Raw genomic sequence first — 12,698 nt, 5'->3', positions numbered from 1 at the left:
GATTAGGGGTTAATAGGTATAATGTAGGTGGCGGTGGGGTCCGGGAGCGGTGGTTTAGGGGTTCATATATTTATTATAGTGGCAGCGGGGTCCGGGAGCGGCGGTTTAGGGGTTAATATATTTATTATAGTTGCGGAGGGGTCCAGGAGTGGCGGTTTAGGGGTTAGTAAGTTTATTTAGTTGCGGAGGGGTCCGTGAGCGGCGGTTTAGGTGGTAAAACAGTATAGTATAGTGTGGGTGCTTAGTGACAGGGTAGCAAGGAAGCTGCGAAGAAGCCGATGAGCAGCGAGATCGATGACTGTCAGTTAACAACAGTCCGCTGCTCATCGCTCCATACTTGGTGCGCGGCTTCTTGACAGCTTTCTTGATAACTTTGGCGAACGTATTCAGGTCCGCGGCAGCGATGCTTAGGTGAGCGTATTGGGACGGCGAATGCAGGTAAATACGGAGCTTCATAACTAGAGGCCAATATCTCAAGCATCTTTGCGCTCATATTACAAGTTTTCCCTCCTTGTAAATCTCACATTTGATGATGGACCACAGGTTCTCAATGGGGTTCAGATCAGGTGAACAAGGAGGCCATGTCATTAGATTTTCTTCTTTTATACCCTTTCTTGCCAGCCGCGCTGTGGAGTACTTGGACGCGTGTGATGGAGCATTGTCCTGCATGAAAATCATGTTTTTCTTGAAGGATGCAGACTTCTTCCTGTACCACTGCTTGAAGAAGGTGTCTTCCAGAAACTGGCAGTAGGACTGGGAGTTGAGCTTGACTCCATCCTCAACCCGAAAAGGCCCCACAAGCTCATCTTTGATGATACCAGCCCAAACCAGTACTCCACCTCCACCTTGCTGGCGTCTGGGTCGGACTGGAGCTCTCTGCCCTTTACCAATCCAGCCACGGGCCCATCCATCTGGCCCATCAAGACTCACTCTCATTTCATCAGTCCATAAAACCTTAGAAAAATCAGTCTTGAGATATTTCTTGGCCCAGTCTTGACGTTTCAGCTTGTGTGTCTTGTTCAGTGGTGGTCGTCTTTCAGCCTTTCTTACCTTGGCCATGTCTCTGAGTATTGCACACCTTGTGCTTTTGGGCACTCCAGTGATGTTGCAGCTCTGAAATATGGCCAAACTGGTGGCAAGTGGCATCTTGGCAGCTGCACGCTTGACTTTTCTCAGTTCATGGGCAGTTATTTTGCGCCTTGGTTTTTCCACACGCTTCTTGCGACCCTGTTGACTATTTTGAATGAAACGCTTGATTGTTCGATGATCACGCTTCAGAAGCTTTGCAATTTTAAGAGTGCTGCATCCCTCTGCAAGATATCTCACTATTTTTTACTTTTCTGAGCCTGTCAAGTCCTTCTTTTGACCCATTTTGCCAAAGGAAAGGAAGTTGCCTAATAATTATGCACACCTGATATAGGGTGTTGATGTCATTAGACCACACCCCTTCTCATTACAGAGATGCACATCACCTAATATGCTTAATTGGTAGTAGGCTTTCGAGCCTATACAGCTTGGAGTAAGACAACCTGCATAAAGAGGATGATGTGGTCAAAATACTAATTTGCCTTATAATTCTGCACTCCCTGTATATATATATATATATATATATATATATATATATATATATATATATATATATATATATATATATATATATATATATATATATATATATACTGTATATATATATATATATATATATATATATATATATATATGTGTGTGTGTGTGTGTGTGTGTTACTCTCCCCACATCTACAAAAATCCCAATAGACTTTAATGGTATTTTTTTATTTCAGTTTTCCTAAGGAATTGTAACTGACCCTTAAATTAGAACGTTTTTTAAAATTGCGTTCACTCTGAAAGTTTCACTCTGACTGAATTAATGGCATTTCATGTTTGACTATAATGTTAATTTTAATACCTTTCAGTAACTGCAGGAATGTTGCACTGTCAAAAATTCCTCTTGCCAACCCCTGTATAATTGTGGACACCCTCCATAGGATTTTTGTCTTATGCATATACTGTAGGCTTTAACAGGGGTTATACTAAGATCATTTGCTTTCCATGAAAAAAAAGACATTTAAAGACATTCAAAATTAATCTACTGCAATAAAAATCCTTGTAGTAAAACATTTTGTTAGAATTACTTTATATAAGCAGTCAGTTTCACATTTACTGCATTTAATTGTTTTAAACCATCTGTTTTGATTTGTCAGCAGAGTTTATAGTGAAAAGGTGAAGCTTTCAACTTTGTTAACAACAATTGCTCATCATGTATTTATGTAAAATACATTAATATTAAAGGGTCCTGGCATTTTTATTGCCTGATAAAATATGACACAAAGGCTCTTTAAATTCCAACTAACATACCAGTATCATTTATGCCTTTCCTACTCATGTCCATAGACTCATATGTGCAAATGTTCACTGCACTGACTTAGATGTATTTCATACTAAGGGGTAGATTTATCAATTTGCGGGCGGACATTATTCGCTGTAGAAAATCATGTCCGCCCGACATCGCTGTCGGCATTTATAATTGCACAAGCAATGCCGCCCCCTGCACATTCGCTGCCAATCGGCCACTAGCAGGGGGTGTCAATCATCCTGAGCATATCACCTAAAATGTGGCGGACAAGTTAAAGAGCAGCGGTCTTATGATGCGTAGAAAGCAGTATCCGCTGCTTGATAAATCTACCCCTAAAGCTCATTGCATATTAGCAGGAAGTTCCTATGAGCTAATAAATACATATTAGTAGGGAATTATCCATCAGCCAATGTGCATTAGCAGGAACAGTCAATGAGTATTAGTAGGAAGTATCTAAATGATACAGCAGTACTGGTTTCAATTTCAATTCAATTGTCCATAACTTCATAATTTTTTCATGCAAAATCAGAAGAAGAAACAAATTCAACACGTCTTGATGCCGCTCTCTCATATGGATAAAAGCAATTTTTAGACTATGGTGTCTCTTTATGTTAATGACTATAAGGTTTGACCTTAAAGGGACAGGAAACCCCAAAATGTTCTTTTGTAATTTGGATAGAAAATACAATTTTAAACAACTTTCCAAATTACTTCTATTAACAAATTTTCTTCATTATCTTGTTATCCTTTGCTGAAGGAACAGCATTGCCCTACTGGCAGCTATATTAACTGATCTAGTTAGCCATTCACAAGGGATAAATGCGTGAAAGCACCAATCAGCAGCTAGCTCCCACTAGTGTAGGATAAGTGTGTATTCTTTTCAAACAAGCGATACCAAGAGAACAAAGCACGTTTGAAAAAAGAAGTGAATTAGAAGTGTCTTAAAATGACCTGCTCTATCTGAATCATGCAAGATTAATTTTGTCTTTCCTGTCCCTTTAATTGATGTGAACAAATAGGCAAATGAGAGAACTAACCCAAGGTTAATGCAGGTCTACAGCCTTCATGCTAAACATAACCAGATAATTGTATCTAGAAGTTCTGTTCTTCAGCTGCCTGTGTGTAATATTCAGCAATTACCATAAGGCTACTTGAGAGAACAAAATGCTTCTGTTTCTAATGTCTGATGTTGCAGAATTTTCATTTACATTCAGGTCTATGTGTTCTGCTGTAAATGCCTCTCATTCATTACAGAAAACCGAGGAGCCAAAATATTATGACATGCTGGATAATCACAGCCAGATCATCCCATCAGCAGACAGATCATGTAAAACATAACAGCTAATAAATTCTCTTTGTGATTTATGTTGCAAATCACCTACCAGCTGTCACATAATAAGTGTGAGACTAATTGCTCATACATAGCAAAAGTAAAACAGAAAGGGCCAGATTACAAGTGGTGCACTAATGTATCACATGCCCGTAAATGGGCAAATTCACACCTTTACTGGTGTGCAATAAATAAGTGGCAGGTTATTGCTGAGCCAGTGAGCAGGGGGCAACATTGCACATGCATTTCACCAGAAATGCTTGTGCAATGTTAAATGCCGACAGCGTATGCTGTCGGCATTTAGTGAGGTCGAGTGTACGTGAGTCGATACAGCGAATCATGTCTGCTCGGCTTTTAATAAATCTACCCCCAGATCTCTGATTAATTTTATAAATGTCCTTCAATTAACCCCAAAATTATGTATAGTATTGCTTTATTTTAAAAAAGCATCTTTAATTTTATTTTAAAAACTGCACAATGCAGTTTTATGGTGTTAAAGTGGGCTGTTAGAAAAACAACGGCACTGAAAAGTGCCTTTACTTTGTGGTCTATGGGAACTGTGTGTTCTCTATAAATATATATGTACATGCTTATATACATATATAGTTATGTGTTAATGTGTATATACACATATTTACACAAAAATATATATGTTTACATTCATATATATTTATATTTGCTGCATTCGCTGCACTACTTACCCCTTGTTTTCTGACGGCATGAGAACTGGGCACCCATTGGAGTCTATGGAAGTGGGCTCTTGTGAGCTCAAAGCTTCCGTGCATTGTGAATGCGAGGTCACGTTCACATTGCACCTTACTTGGGGAATCGATATTTTGTGCTCAACTTGTGATCTAGCCCAAAATGTTTTATTACAAGAAATTTTTAATGGATTGGGGTCCTGCTGAATTTATAGGAAATTGTGTTAAAAGGACATTCCAGTTAATATTTAAATGAACATTGATTACGTCTTTGAATAGAAACATACTGTATTTACAATATGCATGTGTTGTCAAAAATGCTTCTATTAAAAGTTGCCACTGCTTTAGTGTTAACATTTTTCTCTGCACGTGAATACGAAGCATAGCTAGATATTCTCAGAGCACCAACTTTTTAAATGCTGCAGCTGCTCAGAGTGCCAGTGGGGCTTCTATCAGCAATTAACAAATTCAGTCATTACCAGATGGTATAAGCACCTTAGGTACTTACTGCAGCTAAACAACTCATTTGATCAGCAAAGCTTACTGTTCTGCAGGCTTGGATTTTTCTTTACAGATACGATGTAGTTAGCTCTTTTTGCAGCTTGTGCTTTACAAACTGTAGTACATCCCTGCTCTGCCCACCTCAGCCCCCATTTCTCTATAGAAGCCTGGGCCCAGTACACATATAGGGGTCGATTTATTAAGGCCAGAATGCACCTGTTTCCATGCAAGCCTTCAGTCTCACCGGAAACAGGAGTTACGAAGCAGTAGTCAATACCGCTGCTCTTTGACTCGTCCGCCACCTCTGAGGCGGCGGACAGCAATCCTGTTAGCATTTATCATTGCACAAGCAGTTCTTGTAAACTGCTTATGCAATGCTGTCCTCTGCAGATTTGCAGCCAGCTAGCAGGGGGTGTCAATCAGCCCGATCGTATAGGATTGGACAGATTGATGTCCGCAGCCTCAGAGCAGGCGGGCCAGTTATGGAGCAGTGGATTTGAGCAGCTCTCATTCTATTGGCTGATCTTTGATGGTGTTACTTGCATTCAAGTTCCAGTGTACGGGGGAGACAATATGAAGAGGATGCTCCGCGCCAGATGTCTTCAGGATGGACCCGCTCCGTGCCGGATGGATGAAGATAGAAGATGCCATCTGGATGAAAACTTCTTGCCGTCTGGATGATGACTTTGCCGACGCCAGCTAAATGAAGATAGAAGAGGCTGCCTGGATTTTTTTCGTAATTTAATGTTTGTTTTTTTTGGTAACTTACGGCTAGATTTAGAGTTTTGTCGGTAACGACCCGCGTAGCTAACGTTGGCTTTTTTCTGGCCGCACCTCTAAAATAACTCTGGTATTGAGAGTCCACAGAATGGCTGCGTTAGGCTCCAAAAAAGGAGCGTAGAGCATTTTTAACGCAACTGCAACTCTCGATGCCAGAGTTGCTTACGGACGCGGCCAGCCTCAAAAACGTGCTCGTGCACGATTCCCCCATAGAAAACAATGGGGCTGTTTGAGCTGAAAAAAAACCTAACACCTGCAAAAAAGCCGCGTTCAGCTCCTAACGCAGCCCCATTGTTTGCTATGGGGAAACACTTCTTACGTCTGCACCTAACACCCTAACATGTACCCCGAGTCTAAACACCCCTAACCTTACACTTATTAACCCCTATTCTGCCGCCCCCGCTATCGCTGACCCCTGCATATTATTTTTAACCCCTAATCTGCCGCTCCGTAAACCGCCGCTACTTACATTATCCTTATGTACCCCTAATCTGCTGCCCCTAACACCGCCGACCCCTATATTATATTTATTAACCCCTAATCTGCCCCCCACAACGTCGCCTCCACCTGCCTACACTTATTAACCCCTAATCTGCCGAGCGGACCGCACCGCTACTATAATAAAGTTATTAACCCCTAATCCGCCTCACTAACCCTATAATAAATAGTATTAACCCCTAATCTGCCCTCCCTAACATCGCCGACACCTAACTTCAATTATTAACCCCTAATCTGCCGACCGGAGCTCACCGCTATTCTAATAAATGTATTAACCCCTAAAGCTAAGTCTAACCCTAACACTAACACCCCCCTAAATTAAATATAATTTTAATCTAACGAAATTAATTAACTCTTATTAAATAAATTATTCCTATTTAAAGCTAAATACTTACCTGTAAAATAAATCCTAATATAGCTACAATATAAATTATAATTGCATTGTAGCTATTTTAGGATTAATATTTATTTTACAGGCAACTTTGTAATTATTTTAACCATGTACAATAGCTATTAAATAGTTAAGAACTATTTAATAGTTACCTAGTTAAAATAATTACAAAATTACCTGTAAAATAAATCCTAACCTAAATTACAATTAAACCTAACACTATACTATCATTAAATTAATTAAATAAAATACCTACAATTACCTACAATTAAACCTAACACTACACTATCAATAAATTAATTAAATACAATATGTACAAATAACTACAATGAAATAAACTAACTAAAGTACAAAAAATAAAAAAGAACTAAGTTACAAAAAATAAAAAAATATTTACAAACATAAGAAAAATATTACAACAATTTTAAACTAATTACACCTACTCTAAGCCCCCTAATAAAATAACAAAGACCCCCAAAATAAAAAATGCCCTACCCTATTCTAAATTACTAAAGTTCAAAGCTCTTTTACCTTACCAGCCCTGAACAGGGCCCTTTGCGGGGCATGCCCCAAGAAGTTCAGCTCTTTTGCCTGTAAAAAAAAACATACAATACCCCCCCCCCACATTACAACCCACCACCCACATACCCCTAATCTAACCCAAACCCCCCTTAAATAAACCTAACACTAAGCCCCTGAAGATCTTCCTACCTTGTCTTCACCTCACCAGGTATCACTGATCCGTCCTGGCTCCAAAATCTTCATCCAACCCAAGCGGGGGCTGGCGATCCATCATCCGGTGGCTGAAGAGGTCCAGAAGTCTTCATCCTATCCGGGAAGAAGAGTAGATCCGGACCGGCAACCATCATCTTCCAAGCAGCATCTTCTATCTTCATCCGATGAGGACCGGCTCCATCCTGAAGACCTCGACCGCGGACCCATCTTCATCCGGCGACATCCAACTGAAGAATGACGGTTCCTTTAAGGGACGTCATCCAAGATGGCGTCCCTCGAATTCCGATTGGCTGATAGGATTCTATCAGCCAATCGGAATTAAGGTAGGAATATTCTGATTGGCTGATGGAATCAGCCAATCAGAATCAAGATCAATCCGATTGGCTGATCCAATCAGCCAATCAGATTGAGCTTGCATTCTATTGGCTGATCGGAACAGCCAATAGAATGCGAGCTCAATCTGATTGGCTGATTGGATCAGCCAATCGGATTGAACTTGATTCTGATTGGCTGATTCCATCAGCCAATCAGAATATTCCTACCTTAATTCCGATTGGCTGATAGAATCCTATCAGCCAATCGGAATTCGAGGGACGCCATCTTGGATGACGTCCCTTAAAGGAACCGTCATTCTTCAGTTGGACGTCGCCGGATGAAGATGGGTCCGCGGTGGAGGTCTTCAGGATGGAGCCGGTCCTCATCGGATGAAGATAGAAGATGCCGCTTGGAAGATGATGGTTGCCGGTCCAGATCTACTCTTCTTCCCGGATAGGATGAAGACTTTGGAGCCTCTTCTGGACCTCTTCAGCCACCGGATGATGGATCGCCAGCCCCCGCTTGGGTTGGATGAAGATTTTGGAGCCAGGACGGATCGGTGATACCTGGTGAGGTGAAGACAAGGTAGGATGATCTTCAGGGGCTTAGTGTTAGGTTTATTTAAGGGGGGTTTGGGTTAGATTAGGGGTATGTGGGTGGTGGGTTGTAATGTTGGGGGGGGGTATTGTATGTTTTTTTTTACAGGCAAAAGAGCTGAACTTCTTGGGGCATGCCCCGCAAAGGGCCCTGTTCAGGGCTGGTAAGGTAAAAGAGCTTTGAACTTTAGTAATTTAGAATAGGGTAGGGCATTTTTTATTTTGGGGGTCTTTGTTATTTTATTAGGGGGCTTAGAGTAGGTGTAATTAGTTTAAAATTGTTGTTATATTTTTCTTATGTTTGTAAATATTTTTTTATTTTTTTTAACTTAGTTCTTTTTTATTTTTTGTACTTTAGTTAGTTTATTTCATTGTAGTTATTTGTACATATTGTATTTAATTAATTTATTGATAGTGTAGTGTTAGGTTTAATTGTAGGTAATTGTAGGTATTTTATTTAATTAATTTAATGATAGTATAGTGTTAGGTTTAATTGTAACTTAGGTTAGGATTTATTTTACAGGTCATTTTGTAATTATTTTAACTAGGTAACTATTAAATAGTTCTTAACTATTTAATAGCTATTGTACATGGTTAAAATAATTACAAAGTTGCCTGTAAAATAAATATTAATCCTAAAATAGCTACAATAGCTACAATGTAATTATAATTTATATTGTAGCTATATTAGGATTTATTTTACAGGTAAGTATTTAGCTTTAAATAGGAATAATTTATTTAATAAGAGTTAATTAATTTCGTTAGATTAAAATTATATTTAATTTAGGGGGGTGTTAGTGTTAGGGTTAGACTTAGCTTTAGTGGTTAATACATTTATTAGAATAGCGGTGAGCTCCGGTCGGCAGATTAGGGGTTAATAATTGAAGTTAGGTGTCGGCGATGTTAGGGAGGGCAGATTAGGGGTTAATACTATTTATTATAGGGTTAGTGAGGTGGATTAGGGGTTAATAACTTTATTATAGTAGCGGTGCGGTCCGCTCGGCAGATTAGGGGTTAATAAGTGTAGGCAGGTGGAGGCGACGTTGAGGGGGGCAGATTAGGGGTTAATAAATATAATATAGGGGTCGGCGGTGTTAGGGGCAGCAGATTAGGGGTACATAAGGATAATTTAAGTAGCGGCCCTTTGCGGTCGGCAGATTAGGGGTTAATTATTGTAGGTAGTTGGCGGCGACGTTGTGGGGGGCAGATTAGGGGTTAATAAATATAATACAGGGGTCGGCGGTGTTAGGGGCAGCAGATTAGGGGAACATAAGTATAACGTAGGTGGCGGTCGGCAGATTAGGGGTTAAAAAAATTTAATCGAGTGGCGGCGTTGTGGGGGGACATCGGTTTAGGGGTACATAGGTAGTTTATGGGTGTTAGTGTACTTTAGAGTACAGTAGTTAAGAGCTTTATGAACCGGCGTTAGCCCAAAAAGCTCTTAACTCCTGACTTTTTTCTGCGGCTGGAGTTTTGTCGTTAGAGTTCTAACGCTCACTTCAGCCACGACTCTAAATACCGGAGTTAGAAAGATCCCATTGAAAAGATAGGATACGCAATTTACGTAAGGGGATCTGCGGTATGGAAAAGTCGTGGCTGAAAAGTGAGCGTTAGACCCTTTTTTGAATGACTCCAAATACCGGCGGTAGCCTAAAACCAGCATTAGGAGCCTCTAACGCTGGTTTTCACGGCTACCGCCAAACTCTAAATCTAGGCCTAAGTGTTTGTTTGTTTTTGTACTTAAGGACTTTGTAATAATGTTTAATGGTAGATTTAAATAATTTTAGTAGGGTTAGGTTTTTAATATGTAATTTATTTTATTTAATTGGTAGTTTAATTTAATTTTAGTATAATAGTTAGGTTAGGTTAATTAATAGTTTAAAATTAGTTTCTTTTAATTCTACAGGTAAGTTTTAATTTATTTGAAGATAGGGATGTTGTAATTTTAATTTAAAGTTAAGGGGTTGTTAGGTTTAGGGGTTAATAGCTTAATTTAGGATATTTGCGATGTGGGGGGCTGATGGTTTAAGGGTTAATAGGTTAAGTTAGTAGTGGTACTGTGGGAGGCCAGAGGTTTAGGGGTTAATAAGTTTACTTGGGTTGCAGCGGTGTTGTGGAATGGCGGGATAGGGGTTAATAACTTTATTCATGTTGCAGCGGGGTCGGGGAGTGGCGGGATAGGGGTTAATAACATTATGTAGGTGGTGGCGATGTCTGGGGCGGCAGATTAGGGGTGTTTAGACTTGGGGTTTATGTTAGGGTGTTAGGTGTAAACATAACTTTTTTTTTTACCATATAAATCAATGGGGTATGCTTCATTCTCTTGCAGCATCGAACATAAGCTTTCGGTGCTTTCATACTCCCATTGATTTCTATGGCATCCGTAGAAAGTCTGCCAGTACTAAAATAAAAGTTTTTAAAAAAATTTTTTACATATGCTGTGGTGTAGCATCCCCCTTAGCCCCCAACCTCCCTGATCCCCCCCAAAACAGCTCTCTAACCCTCCCCATCTGCCTTATTGGCGGCCATCTTGGGTACTGGCAGCTGTCTTTTATTATTTCAAAGTAAAAAAAAGGTGTTGTTTTTTTTTTAAATGTACACTACTGTTACACCAGATATAAGTGGTGGCACTGGGCAAGTGGGCACAGTATACGCTGTGAGCCTGACACACACGCTGGCAGGCAGGCAACTGCAATTAGATTACACAGGGAAAAAAAAAAAAAAGCAGACTGATGTTCTAGCCCTAAAAAGGGCTTTTTGGGGTGCTGTCCTTACAGCAGAGATCAGATGAGTCCTTCAGGACTGTAGTGGACACTGAATACACTAGCCTAGCTATCGATTTCCCTATTAAATCAGCAGCAGCTACACTGTCCCTCCTCTCACTAAGAATGCAGCTTCAGAATGAATCTAAAATGGATGCTGTCCAGGAGGTGGGAGGGTCTGGGAGGGAGGGTCTGCTGCTGATTGGCTGGAATGTGTCTTCTGACTGTGAGGTACAGGTTCAAAATTTACTCAATGATGAGGAATAGGGGGTGGATCGAACATAGCATATGTTCGCCGTCCGCGGCGAACGCAAATATACTATGTTCGCCGGGAACTATTCGCCGGCGAACTATTCGCGACATCACTATTAAGGAGCCAGACCATTTTTGATTCAGGACCCTGGATAGCGCTTGCTGATTGGTGCCTACATTTAGCTACCAATCAGCAAGCGCAACCCAGGTGCTGAACCAAAAATGGGCTGGCTCCTATGCTTACATTCCTGATTTTCCAAATAAAGATACAAAGAGAATGAAGAAAAATTTATAATAGAAGTAAATTAGAAAGTCGCTTCAAGGGACATAATACTCATATGCTAAATCACTTGAAACTGATGCAGTATAACTGTAAAAAGCTGACAGGAAAATATCACCTGAGCATCTCTATGTAAAAAAGGAAGATATTTTACCTCACAATCTCCTCAGCTCAGCAGAGTAAGTTCTGTGTAAAAAGTTATACTCAGCTGCAGCCCAGCTGCAGGTAAAAATAAAAAAAAAAATGAAGAAATGAACAGCAGCCAATCAGCATCAGCAGTGCTGAGGTCATGAACTCTTACTGTGATCTCATGAGATTTGACTTAATTCTCATGAGATTTCATAGTAAGCTTCCTTTACCTGATTGGTGAAATAATATTAGAGTTCACGAGGCTCATCCCCTTAGCTGTCCCAGGACGGACACACTAAAATGCTGCTTAGAAATCCTTTACAATGGGATGTGGCTACTGAGGAACTTTTGAGGTAAAATATCTTTCTTTTTTACATAGAGGTTCAGGTGATATTTTCTAGTCAGCTTTTTACAGCTATGCTGCATCACTTTCAAGTGTTTAAACATTTGGGTATTATGGCCCTTTAAAATTGCCTGGTCTATCTGAATCATGAAAGAAAAAAATGGGGTTCAGTGTCCCTTTAATGTCCATTTCATGGAATGAACCACAACAGCATATAGTAACTACCTCTTTTCAAGGAAGCTTTTCTACTCTTTCTAAATAAAAGACTTATGGCCTGATTCTCTAAAGCCCTGTGATCTGGTTAAATATTTTAAGAACGCTTATCTTGCTGAAAACAAAGGGGTGATTTATCCACATGCTGACAAGCTTTTGTTAATCAGACCCTTATTCTTCTTTACACAGAGCAAAGGGTAAGACAAGTTCTCCATCCCTTCCTGTATTCACTTAATATAATTAGGCAATGCCTGTGCCTACCACTTTCTAGGTCTGCATGCAAAGAAATCACAAAGAAAGCCTGGTGGTGCCTACACCGTCTGGGGTTGAACAAGCAGAAGACGTAATATGGGAACAGGGTGGTGTGGGAAGCCAGATGTGGACCCATTGCTCAGTGTGCCTAAAGGGATATGGCTGCACCTCACTGACGAGGTCCACACTAAGCTAAAACGTACATCTGGGGTTTTGCCGTTTCTCTCGTTCAGAGAGGGATTGCCTG

The sequence above is a fragment of the Bombina bombina genome, chromosome 6 (assembly GCF_027579735.1).
Source record: "Bombina bombina isolate aBomBom1 chromosome 6, aBomBom1.pri, whole genome shotgun sequence".
NCBI lineage: Eukaryota > Metazoa > Chordata > Amphibia > Anura > Bombinatoridae > Bombina > Bombina bombina.
Note: the sequence above shows the minus strand (reverse complement) of the source record.